We start from the raw sequence: 12,671 nt of genomic DNA, 5'->3' as shown, positions 1-12,671 counted from the left end.
TCCAAGTGGGTATGGGACCTTATTACAAAACTGAGAATAATTTGGCAAGCTTTGTAGGAGATATGACAGGCATGGGAAATGGAAAAGGTCACTAATGGAGTCGAGGCACTCTTTGAAGGGGTTAAGGCATGCTGCTTAGGTGCCTAAGATGGTAAGGAGTCCTATTAGCATGTGTGTACTACTCTATAACTACTCTACTGTTAATCATGTCAAAGTAAATGCATCAGGCACATAATGGGGAGGGGGCATTTGGAGCTGCATATGCAATGAGCACACCCAGTTTTGTTAATAAAAAGGTATTCCTTAGTAACTAGAGAAGCAAAATGGCAAATCTTGAGTATGATCAATTAACATCTGATGTACTTTCAATAATGATCAAGTCTGTGGCAGCAATTTATGCTTAATTGACACCATCAGAAGTAGTGCAGTCAACTACTATACGTTGTTGCACCATTCACATTGACATTTGACATCAATAAGCTCATCTTCCTGTAAATTGAGGGGAAGGCGAGAAATGTTGAAGTTAACCAAATATCACCAGTGTAATGAACCACACAGTACAAACATTTCTCACAAAGTGAAGCAATAAAAGATATGAGGCTAATCTATATGCTGCCCCTTGGCGACATCATCCGAAAACACGGCGCCAGTTTCTACATGTATACCGACAACACCCAGCTCTACCTCTCCACCACTTGTCTCGACGCCTCCATCGTCTCTAAAATGTCAGTCTGCTTGTCCAACATCCAGTGCTGGATGAGCAGAAATGTTCTCCAATTAAATATTGGGAAGACCGAAACCATTGTCTTTGGTCCCCACCGCAAATTGCATTTCCTAGCCACCGACGCCATCCCCCTACCTAGCATCTGTCTGAGGCTATCTGTTCGCAACCTAGTTGTCATATTTGACCCTGAAATGAGCTTCCGGCCACATTTTTGTGGCAGATCTAAAACCGCCTATTTCCACCTCGTAACATTGCCCGATTCCACCCCTGCCTCACCTCATCTGCTGGGGAAATCCTCATCCATGCCTTTGTTACCTCCAGACTTGACTACTCCAACACACTCCTGGCTGGCATCCCACATTCCACCCTACATAAACTCGAGGTCATCCAACACTCAGCAGCCCATGTCCTAACTCATACCAAGTCCCGCTCACCCATCACCCCTGTGCTCCCGGACCTATATTGGCTCCCGGTTAAACAACGTCTTGATTTCAAAATTCTCATCATTGTTTGCAAATCCCTCGATGGCCTTACCCCTCTCTATCTCTGTAATCTCCTCCAGCATCACAACATAGAAACAGACATAGAAACATAGAAAATGGGTGCAGGAGTAGGCCACACGTGATGTCTGTGCTCCTCAAATTCTGCCCTCTTGAACATCCCTCATTATAATTGCTCAACCATTGGTGGCTGTGCCTTCAGCTACCTGGGCCCTAAGCTCTGGAACTCCCTCCCTAAAGCTCTCTTTCCTCCTTTAAGATGCTCCTTAAAACCTACCTCTTTGACCAAGCTTTTGGTCATCTGCCATCATTTCTTATGTGGCTCGGTGTCAAATTTATTTGTTTTTGCTTATAATACTCCTGTGAAGCGCCTTGGGATGTTTTACTACTTTAAAACTGCTATATAAATACAAGTTGTTGATGTTGCAGGCAAGAGGGGCCATATGACCTATTCCTGCTTCTATTTCTTAATTCGTATTGCATTTGTGAAAAATATTTAAATAAACAGAAAATGCTGGAAATACTCAGAATGATGGTGAATGGTCATCAATCTGAAATGTTAACTTTGTTTCTCTCTCCACAGTTGCTGCTTGACCTGCTCAGTATTTTGGGGTTTTTAAGGTCACATTTCCAGCATCTGCAGTATGTTGCTTTTGTTCTGCCAAAATATTGCATTGTTTTGCTCCTCCTTTGGTCCTTTATTGTATGAAGACTCCGCTCATACGTTGCTATGTGGCACAAGTGATAGTGATATGTGACAACTCAACATGGTTCTAACAGGTAATATTGTCAACCCAATCATCATCATCATAGGCAGTCCCTCGGAATCGAGGAAGATTTGCTTCCACTCTCAACATGAGTTCTTAGGTGACTGTACAATCCAATACGAGAACCACAGTCTCTGTCACAGGTGGGACAGATAGTTGTTGAGGGAAAGGGTGGGTGGGACAGCTTTGCCGCACGTTCTTTCCGCTACCTGCGCTGGATTTTTGCATGCTCTCTGTGATGAGACTCGAGGTGCTCAGCGCCTGCCCAGATGCATTTCCTCCACTTGGGGCAGTCTTTGGCCAGGGACACCCAGGTGTCAGGAGAGATGTTGCACTTTATCAGGGAGGCTTTGAGGGTGTCCTTGTAATGTTTCTTCTGCCCACCTTTGGCTCATTTGCCGTGAAGGAGTTCCGAGTAGAGCGCTTGCTTTGGGAGTCTCGCATCTGGCATACAAACAATGTGGCCTGCCCAGTGGAGCTGATCAAGTGTGGTCTGTGCTACAATGCTGGGGATGTTGGCCTGGTCGTGGATGCTAACATTGGTGCATCTGTCCTCCCAGGGGATTTGTAGGATTTTGCGGGGACATCGTTGGTGGTATTTCTCCAGCGACTTGAGGTGTCTACTGTACATGGTCTATGTCCCTGAGACTACAGGAGGGCAGGTATTATGACAGCCCTGTAGACCATGAGCTTGGTGGCAGATTTGAGCACATGGGAATAATACACCTGTGCTATAAAGAAAAGTTACTATCAACTGTTTTCTGGCACTTTTTATTCACAGTTGCCCCTATGATGTATAAATAAGTTGAATACAGATTAAGGATTCTATTCATTATGAAAATAAATTCACACAATGAAAAGTTGACAGTGAAGAAAAGTACTGAAAAATAATGACCAGGCAGCAGTCTCACCAAGGAAGTGGTTCAAATGATATTATAAACCCCAAAGAGTGACGCACAAACAGTTTCCAATAGTCATTGGGCTCTTTTTATTTTCTTTCCGTTCCTTTTTGTAGGGGCAACAGCAATTCTTTATCAGCAAATGTACTGGAAATGAAATTTGGAACAAAAGGAAATTTTGCCCATTCCCCTGACCCCCATCTTGACCAGGGCCCATTTTCCTGGGTCAGAGGTCATCATGTACATAATGTGAGCTTCCAGCTGCTCACCACAGAGGGACATTCTGGTGGTGCTCAATCGTTACATCATCAGATAAAGCAGAGGCAAATTTAAAGGTGGTAGTGTCCTAAAGATTGGAGGTGCATTTTACTGTTAGGCCTTAAACTGATCTGAGGGAACATGGCCTAATTGGAGAGACAAGTACCCTTTTTAAGGCCCTCCCCTCCAAAAGGGGCTTTCCGTCATTGCCACAGGGATTACCATTGCCCATCTTCCTGGTGGATTCTGGACGTGATTTGGAGTTGGAGGAAACTCCAGGCCATAAACTTAAAAAGGTCAGTATGCGATCAGGTTAAGAGGTGGCACTCCAGTTCTGTGTGATCAGCGACGGAGCTTATGGTTGATCATGTCACAGTATAATTCACAAGTCTGAACTTTTTGATCAGAGGGGGGGACAAGTGACTTCCCCAAAAAGGAGGGCAAATTGTTCCATTCGAGTCTGCTACACTTCTAGGCTCCAGGCTAGAGTACTGGACAGCTGTGCATGGCACGAAAAGTTCTGGAAAGGGGAAGGGAAAACAAACATATGCACTTAAAAAGAATAAATCCAACATAAAACCAAAATGTCAAATTATACACTAATTTTAAAAAAATACCCTCCACTACATCACTTAATAAATATGCAGTTGTAACAAGTCTGAACCAGATATGATGCAATACACAAATTACCTGATATATTGAAAAATGATAAGTTGACTCCTAGTAATTGTAGTTATGCAATTATTTATACAAATTGCACTTTATCACGCACAAAAAGTATATTTAAAGTCATTGGGCCTTTAGGAAGATAGATAGATAGATTTTTAACCAATAAGGGAATTAAGGGTTACGGGGAGAGGGCGGGTAAGTGGAGCCGAGTCCACGGCCAGATCAGCCATGATCTTATTGAATGGCGGAGCAGGCTCGAGGGGCTAGATGGCCTACTCCTGTTCCTAATTCTTATGTTCTTATGTTCTTAAGTCCAGTGACCAGTGGCAAGAGTAATCGTGGTTTAGTTGCTATTAAGCCTTCTCTGGTCTCCTGGCTTCCCCTCAGCCAATCAAGGGACTATGGTACATCAGATTTTATAGCAATATATTTTTCTAACCTCAGCAGGTCTGTGGTGTGTGATGTCGGTGGTGGATCCCGACCCCACTGCTGGCTTCAGCCCGCTGTCTGAAATAAATTTACCTGGATTGGGCTTGTTAAGCCCGCCCAGCGAGTTTCCCATCCAATTAGAGGAAGCAGGTCTGGTGACACCATTTGATGAGTCATCAGCTGGTTTCCTGAAAGGGACCATGTCCAAATTTATTTTGACATTTGTGCTGTCAGTGTTCTACAGCATTGAGGTGCTGAAAATGCTGACAATCACTGCACAGAGGTGCAGGGCTGCATCCAGGCTCTCAGATGACCCCCTCCATAATCCTATGAAGGGAGTCACAGCACACAGGGAGGTCCTCTTCCCGTCCCATGGGTGGAAGAGACCTCCCCAGGACACCAACACAGCATGGTTGCACATTGCACAGGAGGACACAGCAGGGATGTCATCAGGAGGACCAGGCTGCAGTGGCGCAAACCTTTCAACGATCTTAGTAGATCACGAAATGTTACTGCAAAGTCACACTCAACTTCATCCTGCTGTGCCACTCATCACATCCACATCACTCTACATTCCCTACCCTACTCCTGCACCTCCTTACTCACACCAACTTACCTTGAACCTCCACCTATCCCTATCTATATTATCTCATCTCCATTTCACTGGCCACCCCTCACATCACCCTCATCCTTGTCCAATCATATCCTAGGCAGTCCCTCAAAATCGAGGCAGACTTGATTCCACTCAAAGTGAGTTCTCAGGTGACTGTACAGTCCAATATGTGAATTACAGTCTCTGTCACAAGTGGGACAGACAGGGGTTGAAGGAAAAGGTGGGTGGGTTTTCCACACACTCCTTCCTCTGTCTGCATTTGGTTTCTGCATGCTCTCGGTGACAAGACTCGAGGTGCTCAGCGCCCTCCCGGATGCTCTTCCTCCACAGGGCGGTCTTGGGCCAGGGATTCCCAGGTGCCAGTGGGGACGTTGCACTTTATCAAGGAGGCTTTGAGGGTGTTCTTGAAACATTTCCTCTGTCTACCTCGGGCTTGCTTGCCGTGTTGGAGTTCCGAGTAGAACGCTTGCTTTGGGAGTCTCATGTCGGGCATGCGGACGATGTGGCCCATCCAATGGAGCTGGTCAAGTGTGGTCAGTACTTCGATGCTGGGGCTGTTGGCTTGATCGAGAACACTGACGTTGTTTTGTCTATCCTCCCAGTGGATTTGCAGGATCTTGCGGAGGCAGCGCTGGTGGTACTTTTCCAGCGTTTTCAGGTGTATACTGTATATGGTCCACGTCTCTGAGCCATATAGGAGGGCTGGTGTCACTACTGCCCTGTAGACCATAAGCTTGGTGCCAGATTTGAGGTCCTGGTCTTCAAACACTCTCTTCAGGTGACTGAAGGCTGCACTGGCACATGAAAGGCGGTGTTGGACCTCGTCATTGATGTCTGCTCTTGCTGATAGTAGGTTCCCGAGGTATGGAAAATGGTCCACGTTGTCCAAGGCTGCGCCATGGATTTTGTTGACCAATCATACCAACTAACAACACACAAGGGTAGGCATTTGAGTGTTTTATGCAATGTTCATATAAAGTTTCTGTTAATGTGGTGTCAAAAATTGAAACCTTTATTTTCAACACTTTGCATTCTTGGACAGATCTGTGTGCACCTTTAGAAGTGGCTTAGTGAGTTGCAGTGAATTGAAAGTCATAACGGTACCCCCTAAAATGGTCATGTGTGAAAGGAATGGCTTGGGCATTGTAGGGGTGTTTTATGGCATTGGTGTGGCTTGTGCCAACCCAGCACATCATGTGGCAGTCATGGTGTACAGTGTCAAGTGATGTAAACCTGGCCATGGTGAGGCCATCCCTAGTCGGGTGCTGATGCTCTCTGACCTGTCCAGCATCAGTTGATTGTGGAGAATGTTGGTGTTGTTGCTGATGCTGCTGGGTTTGATCATGGTGGGAATCGGAGGATCAAGGTGAGAGAGTATGTAAAGGGAACCCATGCTGATGGAATAGATGGCAGGTGATCTGTCAATTGTAAGAGAGGTAATGAGATCCGACTGGATGGAGACTTGTGTAAAGACTTACAGCACGGTGAATCTGTTGTGGAAATGCAGTGAGGAAGAGCTTGTGGCTGAGGGAAGATATTTCTGTAAGGTGGGGGCTCTTACTTGATATTTAAAGCCATCAACTCATCAGCATATTCAATGGCCAGACCTCCCACCTCAGCTTCACAGACATGGTCTAGCAACAGCGTGAAACCCATGGGCAAGCTATCAAATTTAAAGGTCAATTTAAAACCATTACTAAGTGGTTGTAAACAAGGCACTAACCATTGAAATTGACTCCCACACCTCTCCGTGTCGAGTTTGCTCAAAGCTCACATACCCAACACTTGGTGGCAGTGGGTTCACAGCAGCGTCCCGACCCGCTGGGGAAATAAAACACTTTGACACCCAACCCACCACCGATCGTGCCCGCTGACTTCCTGGAAAGTCTCGGCCATAGTATTATTGGTTCATCATCATAGGCAGTCCCTCGGAATCGAGGAAGACTTGTTTCCGCTCCTGAAATGAGTTCTTTAGTGGCTGAACAGTCCAATATGAGAACCACAGTCTCTGTCACAGGTGGGACAGATAGTCGTTGAGGGAAGGGGTGGGTGGGACTGGTTAGCCACAAGCTCTTTCCGCTGTCTGTGCTTGATTTCTGTGTGCTCTCGGCATTGGGACTCGAGGTGCTCAGCGCCCTCTCGGATACACTTCCTCCACTTAGGGCGGTCTTGGGCCAGGGACTCCCAGGTGTCGGTGGGGATGATGCACCTTTATCAGGGAGGCTTTGAGGGTGTCCTTGTAGCGTTTCCGCTGCCCACCTTTGGCTCGTTTGCCATGAAGGAGCTCCGAGTAGAGCACTTGCTTTGGGGGGTCTCGTGTCTGGCATGCAGACGATGTGGCCTGCCCAACAGAGCTGATCGAGTGTGGTCAGTGCTTCAATGCTGGGGATGTTAGCCTGAGTGAGGACACTGATGTTGGTGCCCCTGTCCTCCCAGGGGATTTGTAGGATTTTGCGGAGACATCGTTGGTGATATTTCTCCAGCAACTTGAGGTGTCTACTGTACATGGTCCATGCCTCTGAGCCATACAGGAGGGTGGGTATTACTACAGCCCTGTAGACCATGAGCTTGGTGGCAAGTTTGGAGGGCCTGGTCTTCAAACACTCTTTTCTGAAGGCGACCGAAGGCTGCACTCGCGCACTGGAGGCAGTGTTGGATCGCGTTGTCGATGCCTGCTCTGGTTGATAGGAGGTTCCCGATATGTGGGAAGTGGTCCACGGTGTCGAGGGCCGTGCCGTGGATCTTGACTGAGAGGGGGGGGGGGGGGCAGTGCTGTGTGGTGAGGACAGGCTGGTGGAGGACCTTTGTCTTACGGATGTTTAGCGTAAGGCCTATGCTTTCATACGCCTCAGTAAAAACTGGAGTGCGGCTTCTGTACGTGCGCAGACGCAGGCGTCGTCTGCGTACTGTAGCTCGACGACAGAGGTTGGGGTGGGCTTGGATCTGACCTGGAGACGGCGCAGGTTGAACAGGTTCCCACTGGTTCTGTAGTTTATTTTCACTCCAGCGGGGAGCTTGTTGATTGTGAGGTGGAGCATTGCAGCGAGAAAGATTGAGAAGAGGGTTGGGGCGATGACGCAGCCCTGTTTGACCCCGGTCCGGACGTGAACTGGGTCTGTGATGGATCCATTGGTAAGGATCACGACCTGCATTTATTGGTTTGAGGAATGTTGGTGCACAAATATAGAATTTCATTAGTCACTGCATGAGGGAACCCGTAACAAATTCCATTTGCTGTGATTCTCATGCGAGAATTCCGTGAGACCCTTGTGTACTTCATATCATGACTTTGGAATATTTCTGCACATGACACGGTTATAAGACAAGTGCAACATGTCCAAAGATGTGATAAGAAGAACCAAAAAGTATTTCAGTAATTTTATTTTAAATCAGAGATTTCATCTATGCATTGAATGTATCTGTAATGTTGCATAATGGTGATCTTGCAAGTAACTATGTAAATTATGTCCAGCATGGAAGCAACAATTTCATTTTTACATTTCTTATCATATTTGCTTGTTACTCAAAAGGTGTAAAATGTCAGTACTTAGGAATGGATTACGTTCACTTGCCCGAGTTATCAATCATCCTCGGTCAGGCATAGTATAGTTAAGTTGTAGAATAATGCTCCCTCTACCTTGCTCGCCAACTGCACTAGTGCGATGAAAAATTTGTGCTGTTCAGTAGTAACTCTTAAGATAGAACAACCCAATTTCACCAAGAAACGATGAAAGAGAAAATCATCATATTGGTCTGAGCATGAGAACTTTGAACATTGGTAATACTGAAGCAGGTTTGAATTAAAGTGTATTCACACAGGGTTAAAATCTAGTCTGCACCTAAAGCTGCAGTCAGAGCAGACAAGCGAACTATCCTTACTGTTTATCTTAATGTTCTGGGTCCATGGCCAGGGTAGTTGCCTCATCTCAAACGTTCCCTCAAATATCCACACCCATTATTGTTGGGCTAACCCAGTTTATTTCAGCCCAGCTCAGCATGGGGTGTTTTCTGAGAATTCACTGTTTGGTGGGATGAGGGGCAGGGAGGGTAAAGGAAAAAGTAGAAGACAGTTTTTTTCTTAAATCAGCAAACCTGTGAATCAATGAACAGGGGAGAATATAGAGGGCCAGAACCCCACACCACCACCACCTTCTTGTGGTCTGAACTAACAAAAGAGAGAAAAATCCCATGTGCAAGACCATCAGTCAGTTCCAAAATAGGCTGCATGAAGGCTTGCTCTCGACTGAGAGTTAGATTATAGCTAGTTGATTTTCACAGCTCGAGGCTGATTAGAAAGATAGGAAAGTTTACATGTGAGGCTCCATTCTGCCCTGCAGGATAAGGCAGCATGATTTGTTGCTACGGGAAACGTTACAAAAGAATCTAAAAAAAAGTCTGGAAATACTATTCTGTTCAGTCATGCGTTCTTCAAAATAAACCAGCATCTTGATTTTGCATTGATCTCACATCAGAGTGTTTGCCAGTTCTAGCGGCCAGAAGATTGGGGAAGTCACAAGGGCATGAGCAAAAGACACAATAGCAGTTCCTATAAGGAGACATATTGTTGCATGTCCCAAGTGAGATGACCATATAAGTAGGTACTAAGCAATACAAATTAACTCCAGAAAGATTCAGGAGGCAGCATCACTGAAGTTGACAGAACATCTACGTCAGATCCAAAATTTATAAAAGCTAGATATAAACCTTGAGGTGAAAAGGCAGGGTTCAGGCTCATCGCAGCACAATCAATTAAAATGCTCCGGTGTATCTGCTCAAGAAAAATGGAACAAAACAACAGCAGTTGTTTGAATACAGAGAGTCAATGCTATTGGGAAACAAAATTAAATAGTTCAGTAACGAGAAACAATTCAAGGATATGTCCAATTTTGCATGATATTCGAAGTGCTATTAAGTAGCTCCTGCTTCTCTAAAATTACATGAAGTACCACTTTCAGGTATCAAACATAACTGTAAAAAGTAATGAATATCAGCACCACACTATAAATAAACGGCAAGGAAATATTGCCCTATTAAATTCTGTATATTCTATTTCAACACAAGATATTCTAATCTTTTCCCCCAGAAAGATTGAAGGTATCTTCATGTTTTTTAAAAATTCATGTGGGTGCTGGTGGCAAGGCCAGCATTTATTGCCCTTTCCTATTGCCCTCGAGAAGGTGGTGGTGAGCCGCCTTCGTGGACCACAGCAGTCAGTGAGGTGAAGGTATTCCGAAAGTGCTGTTCGGGAGGGAATTCCAGGATTTTGACCCGGTAACGAAGAAAGAATGACAATATATTTCCAAGTCAGGATGGTGTGACGTGGAGGTCAATCAGTTTTCTTGATAAAAACTATTTAACTATTATGAATGAAACGAAAGCTACCATGGGAAAACTCTATCACGCAAAAGAAACAATCCTGCACCCATCTTTAACCATTTGTCAGGTAAGGGTATCAAAGGATATGGAGCAGAGGCGGGAAAATGGAACTGAGGTGCAGATCAGCCATGATCTCGTGGTGAGGCAGGCTCGAGATAATCTATTTATTTTAAACAGGTTACTGCCAACGTTAAAATAACATTGAAAAATGCAGGCTAGAGAAGTTTTACACACAAACTAAAACTTTAAATTAAATAAATATACAGCATCTCGATATCTAGTCTTCTGTATCTGGTCAAAAATGTTTCTGCCTGGGAATTAAAATAAATAATTTTTTTGTAAAAGGCTGCACTGATTTAGCACAGCACAATATCCTGCCAATGGACCCCGACAACTCTTACACTTCCCATGTGATGTCCAAATTCAACAATCTTTCATAAGAAGTGGCATAGGTAGTGAAAACCAGTCCTATTATGTGAATTAGCGGCTGGCCATTTTGTGGGCTGCATCTTATCAGCTATACACTGCAACACAGATGTCACAAAATTAATCCACAATTGGATAGTATCCCTATTGTTAAATTAAGTGCATGCCACTTAGAAGGAAAATGATCAACTCCTAGATTGAAAATTGGTTACTACTCAAAATATCTCAAGTTTTGGGATTAATCTAACATTTCCAATAATTTGACCATTACATATACACATATAAAATATATACACATAAAATATATACAAACAAAATATATATATATATATATATTTTAAGTATATACAGGTAACTCTCGATTATCTGCACACGGATCCAACGGGAAACCATTGTAATGGGATTTAAAATTTCGGCCTGGAAAGGCATCGGACCGGTGCGTTCGGAGTCCTTTCAGCCCGGGAAGGCATCGGTTTTTAACTTTATAATGTCAATTGCTCTAACGGGGAAATCGTTTACCTGGCATAGCCCAATCCCCGAGGGACCCAGATAATCGAGAGTTGCCTGTAATTATATAAGTATATAAACATATATGTTTAATTACATATGTATCTATCGAGTGGAATGACTCCTATCCATTTAATTATTTGTACATACCATGGATATCACAAGATAACTGTCCCATCATGCAGGTTATCTGCCCATAAATTGCACTTTGTAACTCTAGCCCAAGCAATAAAAATTGCAAAGATTTGTGTGTGCACTGCTCTGACTTCTGACTTCTCAGTTAAAAAAAATAGTTTTACTGCATCAGTGTTCCAGGTCATGTGACAATCAGGAAAGCAAACATCTGGAAACTGTTCATTCTCATCACTTGCCAAAAACAATGACCAGCTGCTCTCGCCCTCAAAGAACAAAATGGAATAATTGTTCCATTCAAAGTTATTTTTTAAGCAGGAAAAAGGAACACAGAGGGATGAGATACTGCACATTTGCTTGAAATGACCAGACAACAATAGGCGTAGCAGGTCAAAGGTCAGTTAAAGAAACAATATTGTATTTTTTGGTCAACGTGAGTTATATTTTGATATGGATACAAAATGGAAAGACTGTACTTATTGTAATTTCCTGATGCGCTGGGGCAGATGGATTTTTTTTCTGAAATAAAAGGACAATGATACATTCATCCCTGCCTTTTTTGCACTTGGGCTAAACAGCGTCCATAGCCAGAGTTGGAGACAGAAGAAAACTCACTGACTTCCCCTTAAAATGCATCTTGCACCAAAATTCCTAATACAATCCCCCAAATAAACTGTGTTGTATGACTAATTCCCACATGAGCCATTAATTTGATTAGTTATGCACCCTTCCCTGATCTCATTTCACTAAGGGTTATGGTGCCTGAATTTGGCGAAACCCACATTCCGTTCGTTTTTCGGCAGTCCCTGGGCGGGGCATGAATTTTTACCGCCCGGAACCCTGGGTCCGAGTCTTGGGCCGGAGAATTATCCCGCTTTTCTCAGCGGTAGCGGGAGCGGAGTGCAGCGAGCAGAGATCTTCCAACTCAGGAATCATCGGCTCCCGAGTTGTGCGTACGGCTGTCAAGCTCCGCCTCCCGAGAGGCACCGACCAGAGGCCAGAGACTGCCAACCTGAGAGCGCGAGCGAGCGAGACGGGGGAGGGGTGAGAGAGCGAGACGGGGGGGAGTGGGGAGAGAGACGGGGGGGAGTGGGGGAGAGAGACGGGGGAGTGGGGAGAGACGGGGGGGAGGGGGAGAGACGGGGGGGGAGTGGGAGAGAGACGGGGGGGAGTGGGGAGAGAGACGGGGGGAGTGGGGAGAGAGACGGGGGGGAGTGGGGAGAGAGACGGGGGGGAGTGGGGAGAGAGACGGGGGGGAGTGGGGAGAGAGACGGGGGGAGTGGGGGAGAGAGGGGGGGAGGGGGAGAGGACGGGGGGGGGAGTGAGGGAGAGAGACCGGGGGGGAGTGGGGAGAGTGACGGGGGGGAGAGG

This window comes from Pristiophorus japonicus, chromosome 16 (genome assembly GCF_044704955.1).
Source record: "Pristiophorus japonicus isolate sPriJap1 chromosome 16, sPriJap1.hap1, whole genome shotgun sequence".
Lineage (NCBI taxonomy): Eukaryota > Metazoa > Chordata > Chondrichthyes > Pristiophoridae > Pristiophorus > Pristiophorus japonicus.
This window is presented reverse-complemented; position numbering follows the sequence as displayed.